We start from the raw sequence: 18,104 nt of genomic DNA, 5'->3' as shown, positions 1-18,104 counted from the left end.
TATCCTTGGAAGTTGTTGGAAGGCTTTCGGATGCCTGAAGTAAATTTGAATGTTAATAAACTTTTCAGCACCGTTTTTCCAGTTCAAGCACTGGCTATTTGTGGCTATGTCCCGCCAAGGGGGACAAGAAGGAACAGCACACGTCAAAACAGCATGCGTCAAAATAGCGACACGACAAAACAGCACAGTGAAAAAACAGCATGCGTCAAAATAGCACTCGCAAAAACAGCACGTCGGACAAAACAACACAGCGATAAAACCGCACCGCGAAAAAGCAGCACGACGAAAGAAGAGCGCAAGGAAAAAAGAGCACGACGACAAAACAGCACTGAGGAGTATGGTGCAACGCTGCTGGAGGGGTGAACTATCATAGCCATAACCGCAAACGGTAAACCACAACACATGCAGCAACGACCTTGGTAGATAGCGAGGGCTCGTTTCACTGGTTCATTGAGAAACAGGGCAGGCTCATTCCTTGAGGAACTGCGCTGCTTGAACGCTGCATATGGCAGAACTAGTGGTTATGTAGTCCTTGCTTGCTTGGCTACAGTGATCTATTTTCCTTCTGTATTTTGTTAGAAGAATATAAAAATTCCAAATTCCTTAGAAGACACCTAAAGGGGGAGCCTGGTATTGAAAAAAAGACTGCAATAATGAAGTCAGAGTTATGAAATCTTCAGGACACATATATTTTTCTGTGCCGATTACAAATATGTCCTACAATTTCATGTAAACAACTCCCCGAACACTTATGTGGTTGTCATGCAAGCCAGTTGCGAACACCCAAGAAATTTTGCCCCAGAGAACCTGCCAAAATTCATGCCAATGGTTTCCCCTGACGCCGAGGAACGCAACAAAGGCAAAACTATCATCGTGCCCGTCACAGAACTTGAGCCACAGGGCACAGAAGCCGCCACCTCAGATACAGGAATATGAACTTCAATTTGCATTTTTGAAGTGGCAATCCCAAAACCCTACAACTAAACCCCCATGATAGGCTGCACACCTTCCCTGCACTCCCCCATCTCAAAAGAACACAAAACATACACCCCAGCAACACCCCCCCCCCCCCCCCCCCTTAGCTTTCCGCAAAAAGACTCAAGGAAAATGCTGAAGGAACCGCTGTGCATGAAACTAAATCACATACCTAGAATATTTAGATTTCATAACTCTGACATCACCAACAAAACATTTTTTCAGGATCCAACTCCCCCTTGACGAAAACAGCTAAAATAGCCGTTCTCAGTGAATATTTACATCTCTGACCGAACAAAAACACCAACACAATCATTGTCCTCAATGCCGACCTCTTTTCGTGTACTTTTTAGGTCCACACACAAGCCGTCAAACTTGAATTTGAGCTCGGAGAGATGAAGGCCCAGTTTCTTAGCAAGTAGCATGGCTCCTTCCCTTAGTGGTTCCACCTGAGTGACTTCAATGTTTTCGTTCTTACGCTTGTTGGAGCACTGAAACTTGATGCATATTTATTCATCGCATTGCCTTCCTCCCTGTACTTTGTGATTACGCCTTCTAAAATGTCCGCTGCTGACAAATCAAAGTCTTCTGGTCTAACTGTCCGGCCGGTGGAAATCAGTGTCCCCACGGACGCATCCACACCGCACTACCCAGCTACCGTCTCCACGATGTCACTCAAATGTGCTTCCGCTGATGTGTAGTACAGCAAAGTGGGCTGGGATTTCACAATGCTCACCAATTTTTCCCTTTTCACTGGCGAGACCACTTCGCCAAAACACGAGAGGCTGTCGGATGACTCATGCGATAGGTACATCCAGCTGACCTTCTCTGCATTCTGCAACTTCAGCAATATCTGTAGCGTCTCCTTCGATAGTTGCATCTCATTACAGGACTGGACCCCGCGTCAGCTGCAGCAGACTTTCCTGACCTTCGTAAACTTTTAGTAGGACTTCATCGACCTGTGAACGCACCACAGTCCTTGTCTGAATCGCACTGCACGTCAATAACAATGCGCTTGCGAGTTTTTGTGTTTTTTCTTGGGTGACGGGTGACAGACCCACTGCACTACTGGGCATTGTCGTCCGATTGCTGCATCCGCTTTGTCATCCGGGGAAACAGCTCCTTAGAAAAAATGTGGGTGCTGAACAAAATGGCCCCGCTTTCTCATATCAAATTCTTGATGTCGCGTAGGTGCGCCGGCGGGGCCTTCCATCCATCCATGTCAGTTCGGCGCCTGACTTGCTTAATTTCTTCGAGAACGCTTGCTAACCTCTGCGTTATGATTTGTTAACTTTAAACACCTTGAGAATTCCGAAACGCAGCAGAACAATTGCACGCACAGCATAGAATACATAATCATCAATGAAAAATGATTGTCCTCGCTTTTTAACTTTTTAAATATGTATACTTATTGGTAATGAGTCACATGCATTTTAACAACGATTTTTTTGTGTACAGCAGAGCCTAACTACCAGCACTTTCGGTGTGGCTGCTGCAAGAGCAGAAAATTCTTTTTTTTTGTGTGTGAAAAGGCTCCTGTTAAGGATCTTTAACAGCCATTATTTATATAACAACACGAAATTTTAGTAATAACAAATTTAGTTTTACACACATTTCTTACAGTGAGGAGTGGAATCCCAGACAGCGCTGGCACGACTGGTGCCGTGCCGAGGTTGAAACTTTGTTCACTGCTCCAGTCTTGGCTCCGAAATTGTGTCGTCGGGTGGTGCCCGCATGCAATGCGACACAATTTGTTAATTGGAGCGCCGGTCACTTGCAGTAGTCCCGAGCTTTGAGAAGAGTAGTAGACGTGGCATTAAACAAGGAGAAAGTAGTACGCTCTACCGGCACAGATGCCCTCCGGCTGATCAGTTAGCCCTCGGTATCTGCACGCCACTAGCTGGGGAGCCTAGCTACATGAATAATCTCCCATTCAGGTGGATGTTCGCCAAGTCTTGGGTTGCCGCCCACACGGAAGGCGTGGGTGGTTGGTCGACTGGAAGGAAGTGTCACCGTTGATAGGAAGGTCATTGTCTTCTGGTCGGAGTGGTCTGTGGGAAAAACAGGTGGCTAGTCATGTGCTGTTGCATCTGCCATACGCCCTGCGGACTGCTCATCGGTAAACAATCTTTCCCACAACCATATCGGACACACGTGGTCGTCACTGTCGCCGTCACTGTGGTCGTGGGGGGTGCGGGGAGAGAGCTTCGCACAATACTTACAGGGTATCACGTCTGTGAAAAGTCCATAAATATATTGAGGATTAAATATTTAGCAAATACTTTATATAAAGTAGCACAATGTGTCTTCGTAGGAGCAGTAGATTGAAATAAGCTGCACTGAACAGAGGAGGATCTATACATTCACAAAACATCACGGCCGACTGTTGCAATTAAAATCTGAGTGCGCACTGAGTTGTCAGATGGCTTCAGTAATTGAAACAAAATGCAATCGGGACCCGCATTGCTTACTAATACAAGTGCGCATTTTACAGAACAATGCACAGGACCAAAGTTACGAATCCAGACAATGTAGCTGTTTTCATACCATGTGTGAGTCACAGTATATCTTGCGTTTATGAGGAATTCATCGGACTTCACTGTTTAGAATTCCTTCCGTCCTATGTTTTGGTCTGGATTCCAAATTTTGAGATCTATAGACGTGAAACACACACACACAAAAAAAAATCGGCACTGCTAAGAGTTGGAAACATTACACCGGTTGAGCCATATCTGCAATAAACGTGTTTTGAAACAGCCTCGAATAATACTCACTGGGCTTCACCTGTGTCAAAAGCGAATAAGGATATGAAGAAATTGTAAACATTTAATACATAGGTCATAACATGCACTACATCGTCTTGTTGTAGAAGCAGCACAATGAAATGGGCTGCAGTGAGCAACCGAACTGTGCACATGCAAAACATCAGTGCTGTTAAAGGGATACTGAGGCGGTTTTCGAATCCGCTAACCTTCTAGCGTTTTGAAGTAGTGTCATTGCTGATCCCGTCTCTGAAATTATTTTTTCGATTTCGGCTAGAACAGCGGCGCAATCACCAATTAAAAACGCGATGTTCAAAATTCCCGCGCCCCGCGCGAGCGCAGGAGAGGGGAACAGCGGAGAGGGAAACCTCGTCCATGTCGGCCAGCGTGACGTCATGTTGAGGAGCCGGGGATGCTTCGGCGCACCCGAACGCGCTTTCAGCGCGCGTTGTTTCTCGTGCTGCATGCGTTGTTCCTCGTACTGCGTGCGTTGCGACGTACAAAACGTGTCAGCCGATCTTGAGAATCAGATTCAACAGGTACTACTCTGCCTTCGTGTCCATGAACAACTACGGCCGCGACTGTGTCGTCTTCCACTGTTTTCCGCAATACTACAAGCTCGCAGCACAACCGCTCGCTGCTGTGACGAAGAATTCAAGCCGACTAAAGCAAGCTTACTCTGCTCGAAACACTTTCGTAAGAGCGGCTACAGGCAGAGCATGTCCTAGTGTGATCTCTGGAGATTTCTGTCGAAAAGGCGCGGCTGAACCATGACACAGTTCCATCGATTTTCTCGCGCATAAGAGGCATGTCACCATTCCGAAGAAGCGCCTCTTTTAAAAGTAGAAACATGCTCACTTAGCCCCTGAAGAAACCTTATAGAGGCTTAAGCATGTGTCGCTCTCCTCAGCTTAGGTGCGGCCAGACCACCTGAGACGTGCTCAGCAAGGCTCGGTTAGTGATTTTATACTCGGTTCGACGTGTCCAAGCAAGCAAGCAAGCAAGCAAGCAGAGCAAAGCACAATAAAGCAAAGCAAGCAAGCATCGAAGCTCTTCATATGCGGCATCTCGTTTAATCCTAGCTAAGCAATTAATATGAAAGCGTTCGACGTTGATTTCGGATGCAAATTTATGAGAGAAATGAATGCCAACCGAGTTTTTACAAAAAAACACCGCAACCTTACTCGGTTTCTTCATCAAGTTGTGGCAGCGGGCGAGTTGCAGCTAGCTTGGCTTTTAAACACACATATAGTTGGCAACTACTTCACTGAACCTAAACTGCAAATCTAGGAAGGGCGAACGTTTCCGAGGCAGCGATTAATATTTTCTGGCATCTGCTGAACGCGCCAGGAGTGAAGCGTATTTGTGCGCGTATTTGGCTTGGTTTCCAGCGCACCATGATTGCGTCACTATCTTGTGGTCACATGCCTCGCAGTGCTTGGTCACTGCGCTTCGCTAATTTTGACACCAACTTTGTGCTCCTTCATCGTTCACTTGAATACTTTCTTGCCCCAACCTGCAACGCCGGGTATTGAGAACAGGATTTACACAGTGCTTTGGGCCTTTTCTTTAGGATGACGCTCTTCCGGGCGAGCCAGGAGGCGTCCGGTGGTGGTAACTGACTTACTTGAGTATTGTTCGCACCCCTTCCTTTCCGAGAATACGAGCCGATGTTGTGCTGGCACCTTTTACGCATGGTCTGTATCGCGTCTTTGACGCTGGCGTATGCTTGTGCTAGGCATAGCATTTTTTGCTTGTGTCTTTTTTGGTTTCAGGCGATACGTGGAATGAGCAAACTGTAGTATCTTTTACTTCGGTGGTCAGTAAAAAAAAAATAGTCCCCGTATTCGCTTTTACAACGACACGGAAAGCTGCGATCTGCCCTCAACGCAGCGCCGGATCCGCATCGGCAGCTGCTCCAGTCCTCAAATTGACGTCACGACCTCTCTTGACCAATCACGGGCGGCGGCGCGCCGCGCGGCGTGCCCCGCGGCACAGGCCGCATATTTCGGCTAAAAAAGGCAATTCGCGCTTGTTTTTGCCTTATTTGGATGCAATATTCCAGTATACAGCATGAAAAACTATATGATGCCGCTGCCAGCCCGATTTTCAGAAAAAGTGCTTCAGTCTCCCTTTAAGTTTAGCCCTTTGTGTCACCTCAGTCGTCTCAGGTACGTCGAGTCCGCTGGCTCCGTCTCTAAATGATGCTGCATTGATGTGACGAGAAGCGACGGGCTTTGAGGATAGGAGCTCGCAAAGGTTTATTTTATATATTTACAAGGGTACAGAACAGCGCGTGAGAAGGACAAGCAGGATTCAATACGCGCTACCCGCAGACATGCAATGCAGCTGACTGAATAGCGGTCGTTATCCCTAGGCCCCCAGGTATGGGGAATGTTATACCCAGGTCCGGGGAATGTTAATACATTGATTAGTGTCCAATCAGGTGACCACTCCTAAAGTCTTGCGGAGCCGCCCACCGCGGGAGTAAAGCCCCTGAAAAAACTAAAGTAGCGACAAGACGCCCTCCCTCTTCTCTCCTCCTCCCCCGCGCGCCGGGCGAACGACTTTTGTTTTATTTGTGATTTCATGCGACTGCGGTGGCGACCTCTAGCCCGCTCCGACGGAACTAACGCCCCTTTTCAATTGGTTGCGCTGGATTCCCGTGCTTGCCGAGTTCTTCTCTATGTCTCCGCATTAACCGTGCGTTCCGCTGCATAAATGCATCGGTGACTTAGGAGAAACATTTGCATGCTTAACTGAATCGTCTAAAGGCAAAAATGAGCACGCATAGATGGATTGTTTTGGTCGAGCCGCACGCGCACCATGTCCGGGAGCGCCGGGCTCAATGCGGAGTGCCAAGTTTGATATCGAGAGTGGAGCGTGCATTGAACGTAACCGTGACTCACGAGGCCGTAGAATGAATTTGCGGTGATCTGTTTTGGTGAAGAGGGGTATGCAAACAGAACGACCGTCCCCACCGGAACGCTGGACGTGCTACTACGGATGCAGAGGTTTGACATTCGAAAAGACACCTGCAAGTGAAGGCATTCTAAATGCCCGTAGTTCATCCGCTCTTCTAGTGGCTTTTGGTTTTGGTCTGCTGCAGTGTATCGCGGACCAGGGAAGACGCTTGAGGGAGTGCTCGAAATACGAAATACGGTCGAAATACGCTACGTGTGTACTTATCTGTGCCTCCCCTAATGTTCTCTCGCGTGCATGAACTGTAACGATATAGACTCCCGCATTAAAATTTTCTTTGGAATAGTTACTTAGTAAGGACAAAACCTACCTCGCAAATATCCTTCGCCTGCCAGCAAAGGGATAATAAAGTTCTACATAAATGTTTCATCGGCATCAGGCATTTAGTGAGAAGCAAAACCTACCTCGATTTTAACAGATCTGTCTGATAATCTTTCATATTCGTATAGTCGCTATTAGAGCACTGCCCGGGCCTTAACTATTCACGCGTCCCGAGCCCGTCAACCTTTTTCGTTACCCGCCCCAGCCCGGCCCGATTTTTTCGATATAGGCCCGAACCCGGCCCGGCCCGCGAGGTAGACATGCCCGGTTAAGGTTCGGAAACAGCCCGAGTACTAAATGCACATCGGTAAAGCCAAAGCTTCTTGTTATACGGATCTCATTTAAAAAAAAAGCGGCTACAAAACGGAGATAATGGAGGCCTCACTGTAGGCAATGTTAACAAAAAAAAAAAAACGTTTTAGCATTAATAAAAGAGGTTATCACAGATTTGCTCGCATTCGTAGCCTCCTCCTAACTATAGTTAGGCGTCAAGGTGAAGCGAGAACGCGGAAGTGATGTTACAAAGTATGTGACAGGAAACGCGCGACCCATTTACGATGGGCACTATCACGCGTACCCACAGCTACTGGTCATATTTCGAGAGTAAACGCAAGCCAGCGCGCGCTAGCTGGTGTTTCCACCAACGGTGCCTACGGTGCCTTGACGATGCATATCGGCGCGATAATTCTCTTTTTGTCTTTTTCTGTAATATATCTATATATAATATACACGCACGCACGCGCGCACGCGCGCGACTGCAGAATGTAACGCGTGCGCTTCACCATGTCAGAGCGCAGTTTGATCTGCGCTTATAGTACGCACGCATGTCTAACTGCGGCATGCGCTCAAATTTAAGGAACGTCACTCTACAGTTAGACGTGTGCCTCGCCTCAGTTACACGTTTGCGTGCGTGCAATCACGCAAGCGCCCTTATGTCGAGCTTACTGCGGCCATACGCTCGATTGCGAACAAACTACTGCACAGCGTAGCTTGAAAAAAAAAGGAAAACTCAGCAGCTATTGAAAGCACGTCACTGACCTCGCAAAGTCTGATCGATGGCGTTGCGTTAAATTTCGCCCGACCAATTCTGTGTAACCAAACCTTCCTCCGGCCCGCGTCGATTTTCGATGATGGGATTGCGAAGAACCGCTTTCCGCCGTCGTGACGGTTCTTGCACCCGAAGGTGCAGCTGCTCGTCATGCCGCACAGATAGACGGCTTGTAGTTAGGTGACTGACACACGCTCCGAGCAAAGCAAAAGCCGCTGTTCTTCTTAGCAAGCAAAAGCGCAGTGTCCGCAACGACGCCTGCCGAAGCTACGGTGCGCGGTTGGAGCGGACAATATGGCGTCTGCGGCCGCGAAAAGCGCGGGTTTAAAGGACTTTTGCGCGCGAAACCACCGACCAATGGGAAGAGGCGACGGGCGCAGGAGAGGGAGAGGCGGCGTTCTGCAAAGGTTGTCCCTACTTTAAAAATTTCCAGGGGCTTTACGCGGGAGGCTTCACTGGCGCCCTCTCGCAGCTGTTCCGGTTTCGATGGCCTGCTTCACAATAGAGATTACTGGGGCTGATTTTCGTGTCCCACCGAGTCCGAAAATCAGTCGGCGACTAGACTTCTAGATCAATGCAAAACCAAATTGCTTTCTGATTGTGTAACCACAGCCTCAGTTGTTATTGTAGCATTGTTTGTGTTCGGCGCATCCACCCCGCTACACCAGAAGAGGTGGCTCGCTCGCTCTCGCGGATATTTTTTCTGATGCAGTTATCACATCCGATCAATACGAAATCGTTCGTCGCGACCGCACTTCAAGAGGGGGCGGTGTCGCTATTCTGATAAAGAAAGGCATTGACTATACGCTGATACCGCATCACACCAACACTGAAATGGTTTGGGTTGTTCTCCGTCTTCTTCAGCTTAGTCTTTTAATAGGTGTTATTTATCGACCACCGAATGCTGATACTTCTGTACTGGACAACTTGCACGACTTTTTAAATGAACATACAAAGCGCTATAGCCATGTTATCGTAAGCGGCGATTTTAACTTGCCAAACATCAACTGGGATTCTCTGTGCGATCAAACTTTGTGTGCTAACTCGGATGCTTTGCTCAGCATTGCTTTCAACTATAACTTAAACCAGGTTGTTCAGAAACCTACGCGCATTACAGAAAATACGAGTTCTCTTCTTGACCTGGTATTTATATCGGACCCTGTTAGTCAATTGGGCTTTTCGACAGATGTCTTTCCCGGAATATCAGACCATGAAGCAGTGCTCTTTAAAAGCGAATTGCTTCGACCAGTAATTGTTCATCAGGCAGGAAAAGCGTTTCGCGACTTTAACAATGCCCAGGGTGAAAGCGTTCTAGACCAGCTTGAACTTACGTATGAATCCTTTGCTAAAAAATACACTGATGGGCGTACAAGTGTGAACGACTTGTGGTTAGAATTCAAAAGTACGGTTCATCAATGTTTGGTTTGGTTTATGGGGTTTAACGTCCCAAAGCGACTAAGGCTATGGAGACGCCGTAGTGGAGGGCTCCGGAAATTTCGACCACCTGGGGTTCTTTAACGTGCACTGACATCGCACAGTACACGGGCCTCGAATTTCTCCCCCAAAGAAATTCAGCCGCCACGGCCGGGATCGAACCCGCGTATTTCGGGCCAGCAGCCGAGAACCATAGCCACTGAGCCACCGCGACGGCTTGGTTCATCAATGTATCAACAAGTACGTGCCGCTTAAACATAAGAAGCTGAAAATGGCGTGTCCCTGGATAACACGCGAGATCATGCAGTTAAAACGTCGCGTGAAGCGCTTATCAAGGTCAAACAATAAAGTTGGTGGTGCTTTGCCGGCTCTTCGGGCTGAACTGCGTTCCAAAATAAAATCTTCACGGTACCACTTTTTTAATGTCAAGATGCACAATTTTCTAAAAACTCACCCCCAAAAGTTCTGGAGGCATCTGTCACAGAAAAAAGACCCTGTTAAACTTCTTAACAACACAGTTTTTACCGACTCCCTCTGCTTAGCGACTGCCTTCAATGAGCACTTTTCTTCTGTATTCCTGAGTAACAGCAACTCAGTCTCCGAATCTCGAACTAGCCATTTCAATCTGCCAGACCTAATTATTAACGAGGAGGGTATTGTTTCGGCTCTATTGCAGTTGAACACAAAAAAATCCTCTGGACCAGACGATATCCCTAACGCTTTTCTGTACAGATATGCTGAGTGGTGCGCTAAATATCTTTTCATTATTTTTACTGAAAGTCTCAGGACAGGAGAAATTCCAAACGATTGGAAAACGGCAAAGGTGATACCCATTCACAAATCAGGGGACAAGCTTTGCGTGAAGAATTACAGGCCAATTTCTTTCTTATGTACGTCTAGTAAGGTATTAGAACATTTTATTTTCAAGCACATAAGCTCATTCCTAGAGGGAAGCGGTTTTTTATTGAAAGCCAGCGCGGGTTTCGGCAAGGCTTGTCCACAGTGACGCAGCTTATTCATATCACAAATGAAATTATGATGTCACTAGACAATAATGGACAGGTAGATTTAATTTTCATTGTCTTCGAAAAAGCGTTTGACCGGGTATCGCATGGCAATCTTTTGTTAAAAATAAGGTGGTGGTTGAATAATCGGCAAGTAGCACAATGGTTAGATTCTTACCTTACACAGCGGCATCAGTTTGTTCAGATATCTGAATCTCACTCCTCAAAAGCGCCGGTACTTTCAGGAGTTCCCCAGGGCTCAGTCCTTGGGCCGCTTCTCTTCCTTATTTATTTGAACGACCTGTCCTTCAACTCACGCATACGCTGTCGGTTCTTCGCCGACGACTGTGTTATATACCATAGTATCACATCAGTCGAAGACCAGACACTCCTAACCGACTACTTAACAGCAGTTTCCAGCTGGTGTTGTATTTGGCAAATGGGTATAAACAGTTCCAAATGCGGACAAATGACAGTAACACTAAAGAAACAACCGCTCCAATGCACATACAAAATCAATGGCCTTCCGATCAACTCAGTGACTCAAGTGAAATATCTTGGGGTAACCATGACATCCAACCTGAACTGGAGCGTACACATCCAGTCCATTGTCTCAGCAGCGTCCAAAAAACTTCGGTTATTAAAGCACCGCCTAAAGCATTGCACGAGCAAAACTAAACTGACAGCATACACATCACTTGTACGTCCAGTGCTCGAATACGCCGACGCTGTATGGGATCCGCACACAAAAACGGATATAAAAACTCTTGAAGGCGTCCAGAGGAAAGCACTCCGGTTTATTTACCACGCTTATGGTCGGCAGGTCTCGGTATCTGATTTGCTCAACAGATCTGTGCTTCCCACGCTTGAATCCCGTCGCAAGCAGCACCGACTAAAAATGTTGTTCAATATCATACATAATAAAACAAAACTGAATTTTCAGAGTTACATGCAATACAACACAACACGCCCCACCCGTAACAAACACGAAAGGACTATCTTGATGCCACGATGCCGAACAAAAGCATATTCTTGTTCCTTCTTTCCACGCACCATTTCCGAATGGAGCCGACTGCCAAGCGATATCACCAACCTGGTATCTTCAGAATATTTCTTGTCTGCTGTTTCGGCTCAAGTATCGCAGTAGCGCGTCTAGTACACAGTGTATTTCGGTTTCCTTGTTTTTATTCTGTTCACTTAGTCTGTTTCACGTCGGATGATTTGCCTGTACTTTTTTTGCTTCCCGTTGGTCTTATTGAATTTTGTCCTCGTACTGTAATCGCCCTTTGTGGCTGTTATTTTGTTGTTACTACTTTGTAATTTTTTTTATCTTTGTGCACTACTGCCTTGACCGCCAAAGGGCAGTCGGCAGTATTTATGAAATAAATAAATAAATTAATGCACATACTCGCCCACATTTCGACTCACATCTAAAAACACACACACACTCCTCTCACTCACATCCACACTCACTAACAAATGCTCACAGATCGCACTCGCGTTTGTGAATGACGTGAAACGAGTGCACCAATGAGTGGAGTCTCCCAACCTATGGCTGCCAAGCGTAGAGACCTGGCGATTTGATATGTCGTAAACACTGCAGCAGTGCAGAGCACGCGGTGCCACAATATGCCCACAGAGTGAACGCTCAACTGTTTGAGGGAGAGAATAGGCACATAACATATTTCTCTAATTTTCTTCGCACTTCAGGCTTTTCCTCATAGCCAACTGCTAGGGTCTCTTCAACACTCTTGATTGGCTTGATTTTGGCAGTAAACCGTGAAAGCGGTTTTTGCTTGCAGAATGAAGTGCAGAAGTAAATGCTAGAACAGTTTCCTGCCCATCAAGAAAGTGCTGACACCAAACTATACCACAGGTATGGCAGCCCGCGCTTTAATCGGCGTCGTCGTTGACCAAGGTCGACTCGATGGAAGCTAAAGCGCGTCTGGGAAGGTTGTTGTGTTCTGGCCGCAGTGGCCTGTGGGAAATCCGCTCCCACCACTTGACTCCGCAGTTCTCGGGAAAAGTCGGAACCTTTGTTTTCCGTTTGCGCCGTCCGGCCGGTGTAGTCGTGGCGTCCACCATCCTCTGTGCGAAATTCACGTCAGTGAGACGACTTTCCGCAACTAAAGGTGACACGTGGTTGCTCTCGTCGGCGCCACCGTCACTGTGTGAGAGGTGATTTTGCGGCACGCCAGCGCCTCTTTGTGAACACATGCTTTCTGCTCACGCGTGAACCCGGAAAAAAGGAGAGTGACGTTGCAGGCCCCCCTCATTACAGAACGCACTAACTGTACAAAATACGGGGAGCCAATATATACTCACTGAGCGAAAGCTCAACTGTGGCAGGTTGATATTAGGACGCAGTCACGTACCAACTTGCTCAAACAGGGCTGCCATGTCAAGGTCTAGAGTCTCATGACCATTGTTAGCTAACTTAAACAATGCGAACACGGCTTGTACGCGGCCAAAGTACAAAGGTTCTGCTTTGTCGCATTCTCTCCCATGTCGCTATCGGTTATCTACAAATGTATGAGCCTCGAATGTTCACAGTGGTGCATAGAGGAGGCAAAGGCAGGTTATAAATTCGGTGGCAACGACGCAGCTGCAAGGCAAGCTCCAATTTTACTCTCGCTGCTCTCCAGCATATCTCTGTATTATCAGGGACAGTAGTATACGAGAGGCGTGAACTGCGCAACTAAAGCGTAGAGTTCTCTTGTTAGCCAGCGCCTCGCGACCACACTGCTCTTTGAAGCCTTGCATCATGAAATTGATATCGGCGTTTCAGAACACTCGCTGAATTTCTTCCACATATCCAATAATTGTCTCGTTCGGGTGCTTATTACGTGACTGTATTACAAGTCTTTCCTTCCGCATGACGGTAGTCAACGTATCCGGCCCTTCAAAATTAAACGAATCCAACGTCCCAAGGCGCTTGGTTGGTGTTGGTGGCACTCCGGGCTACTGCAGCGTGATCCAGCTCGACGTCGGTGGCAGGCTCATGATACAGGCGATGATGCTTCTTTTCGCTGACGGGTGCACTCCAGTAGCATCTGGAACTCAGGTAGACTGTTAACAGGTACTCCGGAAGGATACGGAGAGGGCTGGTGTCATGGCTTTCAGCATCACGCCCTGTATAACCTTTGTATGGTGTTTCCATGCGTACGGGGCGTAGAGGTTGGGTACGGTGGTTTGGGTGACGTCACTGATGTTCAGGTTGATGAGCAGGCAGTAGCCACCGCTGCTCCCATCAACCGAGCCATTTGAGTCGATGCTGCAGGGAGGCAATTGCCCAGTCCCGTCAGGAGGTTCTCTTGCTGCTTTCGCAGTTTAGTGGCGTATACACACGCTGGCCGCCTGCAGGATCTGGGTAGTAATCCGCCTGCTTACAGGGCTGGTATGAATGCTGCATTCTTTGAGGGCGCACTGTGACCTCCTCTTCAGCGCTGTAATCCACCGGCCATAGCACAAGCGCAAACACATCACGTCCTCCCGTGTTTGAAGCAAGACGAAGACTCCGTATTGTTTGATGAGTAACGAGCCCTGAATTGCCCTATGCCGGACGCACAGACACCACAGTGTAACATGACACTCCTTGCTTAACGGAAAATCTTCCAGAAAAGACAGGCAGTACGCTGCCACTACTGCGCACGAAAAATCATGCATGATGATACCGCCTTGGCCGCGGACCAAAACCTCGCACTCGGAGCAGGTGTGGTTAGCGCGTCCTTTCTAGCCTACGCCAACCACCCGCGCGTAACCCGGCGTATGCCCTTCTACTGGGTGCTGACTGGGTGGCTCAGGCGCGCATGTGCTTCTGCACTCGCACGTGACTGCAGTCACAGAGGCGCCGTATTCGGCAGTGTGCAAGCACCGGACTCTTTAGGGAGAAGACTTTTAAATATCAGAAGCAGGCATGTTTTTGTAGAAACAATCTGTGCCGAGCTTGAAAGGACAGCTGATACGCTTCCATGCCGGCGCATGCGACGCCATTCTGGGAACACGAACTCACGTTGTTTGCCGAGTTCTGTACCTTCAGGTGCACTGTCGCGGCCTAACTACTGACGTGGGTGTTTTGTAGACAGTATAAGGAAAGGAATTCTATAATGCACAAAAGGTAGCGCCACTATACGAGGTCTGTTAGAAAAGTATCCGACTTTATTTTTTTTTGCGAACACCTGATAGATATGAAACAAGCGCGCTTACAGCAGCCGACCTTGAACACTCGTGCGCATGCACGAATTTTTTCCCGCCTTCCGATAGCGTCAGTCGCTGGGAAGCAGCGTTTGAGTGAGGGAGTGCGCAGTGCTCTCGTCGGTTTTTTGTTGCAAGGAAAATGGCGGAGCGAGAGGAGCAGCGCTACTACCTCAAATTTTGCCAGAAACTTGGTGATAGCCAAGTGGAAATTATTCGAAATGTTCAGACGGCTTTCGGTGATGATGCTATGAGCAGCACACAGATTAAGCAGTGGTGCAACTGGTTTAAAGACGGCCGCACATCCGTGGAGAGAGAGCCACGCTCCGGTCGGCCATCAACATGCCGAAATGACCAGGTAATTGACGAAGTGAACGTTGTGGTGATGCGGGACTGTTGTGTGACTATCCGAGAAATTGCGGAAGAGGTGGACATCAGCAATTTTTCTGCGCATTCCATTATCACCGAAGATTTGGCCATGGAGAGAGTTGCGGCGAAATTCGTGCCGAAGCTGCTGACGGTGGAGAAAAAGCAGCTTCGTGTTGAAGTCTCACAGGAGATGCTGGATTCCACAAACAGTTACCCTGACTTCACCGACGGCGTAATCACTAGTGACGAGTCTTGGGTTTACGGGTACGACCCGGAAACCAAATCCCAGTCGTCACAGAGGACGCATTCCACGTCACCAAGAACAAAGAAGGCCCGCCAAGTGCGCAGCAATGTCAAGGTGATGCTGACTGCTTTTTTGATTCCCTCTGTGTGGCACACCACGAGTACGCACCCCACAGGGTCAAAGAATGACTAAACAGTACTACAGGGATGTCCTCCATCGCCTACGTGGTGCTGTGCGGCGCAAGAGACCGGAATTGAGGTTAACAAGAAATTGGCGCATCCCTCGCGGCATTGCTCCTGCACATTCCTCGCATTTGATTCAGACTTTTTGGCGAAAAACCAGACTCCTGTAGTTCAACAGGCTCCTTACTCTCCTGATATGTCCCCCTACGACTTATGGCTGTTTGCTGAAATCAACAGGTCATTGAAAGGAGCGCGATTTCAGAAAAGAAAGGACATTATGGCTGCAACGACAGCAGAGCTAAATTCCATTCCGAAAAGGGCCTTTTCGGAATACTTCCAACATTGGCAGCACCGCTGGGAGATGTATATGGAGCCCCAAGGAGACTACTTTGAAGGTTATTAGGTTTCTAACGCTCTAGTTATGCCAGTTTTTTTTCTTCGGCCAAAGGTCGGATATTTTTCTAACAGACCTCGTAGACCAGACCCAGCTCTGGCTTCGTTATCTGCGAATTTCTGCACTCCGGCTTTCATAGTGGCTCAAGTGTGTTATACACGTAGCTGTTAATGGAAGGTGCCCGCTAATTTCACCGTTAGTTGCCTGCTCTCGGCGCGTTGTCCGCTCGGGTCGGGAAGATGAATTCGTGGCAGCCGCTCGCTGTTGTGTTGTCGAAAAATGAAAGAATATCTCACAAAAAATAAAATACAAGGCCTCTCTCGCCACGAGGAACGGGCTCGTGTTCATATCGTATCTTCATAGAAAGAGTCGCGTTACAGCGTTCAGAAACATTCATGTGTCCCCATCTGAGAGATAAAAAGATGCGTAATTACACCGTCGTCGTCAACGCGATCGAAAATCTACGCGCCAACTTTGTCTATGTCCTGAAGGGCTCATGCGCGAATCGCAATGGAGCACATCAAAATGAACATCCTGACACTGACAAGAAGACCGAGACAGAAAGCAAACAGCGAAGCGATCCTCATTTTCTTGCATGAAGCTGAACATTCCAGGCGGGGAAATGCCACTCATAATGGCGCCTACGGTTGCGTTTTCGTGCCACTTCAGCAATCCACTCGTATTTGCATTTACCGTCTGTGAGATATTTTGAATCACGAAAAATCTCCGTAAAAAACAGTGATCGCTTCCTCGTCCGGTAACTGAGATAAGGAATATTTCCTATTTATAACGATAAATTCCTATACAGCTGCCGCTGAACTCCAGTGCATCAAGTTATGATCGCCCATAAATTTTTCACCATGGCTTGTCTACGGTACTGTTAAAGCAATACACAGTGAAAAAACTCACAATGACGCCTGGGCGTCCTCTCGATGTATATTTAGCGATAGGCGAGGAACGTTACGGCAACTGATTGATAACTAATATTGTGATTTTCCAGCTTTCTACACAGATGGCTCGAAAACACATGGCCGTGTTAATTTACCTATTATGCAGAAGGGTTCAGTTGGTCATGCTAAAACCACTAACTCAAAAGGAAGATTGCATTCTGATGAATTGTATGCCAGATCAACGGCGTTAGAAATAAGTAGAAAAAACAATAAAAAGGCGGTAATTTACACCTACTCGAGCAGTGCTATGACCGTAGTTATTTCATAACACAAAAATATAAAACCCTCTTTTAAAATACTTTCAACAACGACTTCACCAACTTGCGATACGCGGCTGCAGATTTCACCTTTGCTGTGTTCCAAGCCATGCTGGCATTGCAGAGAACGAGCTTGCTGACTCAATAGGAGGAAACAGGACTGTGAGAACTGCCAGCAGGATCAAAATCTGTTGCCAGGACTGTAAAGGTACTTAAACGAGCTCTGATGTGTAAATGGCAGCTTGAGTGGAAAGGAGAAGCAAATTACAAATGGCATTGTAAACCCAATACAAATGAATGGAAGGATTGTCATCACAATAACAGATTTTAACAAGTCATAAAGTTAAAACTACGAATCGCACACACACACACATACACACCCACCCACACCTAACACACCTCTACTTGGTTTTGGTAGTACAGCGGTCCGAATGGCAGCATTGGTGTGACCAGAATTCAGTTGTTCACATTGTGACGACCCCACATAATGCGCAGGTCCACACGGGACGGAGAGGCAAGAAGACACCGTATGGCTCAGTTTAAACAAAATGATGTAATCAATAATTATACATGGTACATCAGAGGCTGGGGTGTCCGAGCTTACGTGGCGACGCCGTCATGGGGGCGATGGATGGTCTCCGGAGTTGCGATCCGTCGGTGGCTGGCAGAAGCTACGCGCCGTCCGGCTTCGGCGCTGAAGGACCCTTTTCCTTGAACGATCTCGTCCTCTGCGTGCCTTTCGTCCGCACTCGCCAGCTATATCTCCTCCGCCGGCCACGCCCGATCTCCTCTCTTCCCGACTGGAATGTTTCTTTCTTCCTCCTTTCCACGGCGGCGCCCTGCGGCATCCCCGACATCCCTCGTTGGAATTTCGTTTGTCTCCCGCCGGCAGCTTTCTTCTCTTGTCCTTGTACGGCCAGGCATGCCTAATTGGGCTGGCTTTCCCTCCCGCCGGCGCCTTTGCTGTGGTCGCTCGGACAATACCTCC

The 18,104-nt window shown here is 47.8% G+C and overlaps 1 long non-coding RNA gene and 1 pseudogene across 1 annotated transcript in view; both read right to left on the bottom strand.

Moving 5' to 3' along the window:
* Positions 1-18,104, bottom strand: part of LOC149354552 (uncharacterized) — a 41,249-nt gene that overhangs the window by 19,456 nt on the left and 3,689 nt on the right. The gene's annotated exons all lie outside the window — the stretch shown is intronic.
* LOC149354553 (uncharacterized) lies at positions 1,254-17,227 on the bottom strand (annotated as a pseudogene).

Source organism: Amblyomma mixtum, chromosome 3 (assembly GCF_055824585.1).
Source record: "Amblyomma mixtum isolate Tamu chromosome 3, ASM5582458v1, whole genome shotgun sequence".
In the NCBI taxonomy this organism is placed as follows: Eukaryota; Metazoa; Arthropoda; class Arachnida; order Ixodida; family Ixodidae; genus Amblyomma; species Amblyomma mixtum.
The sequence above is the reverse complement of the archived record's forward strand: the minus strand, read 5'-3'. Positions and strand labels throughout refer to the sequence as shown.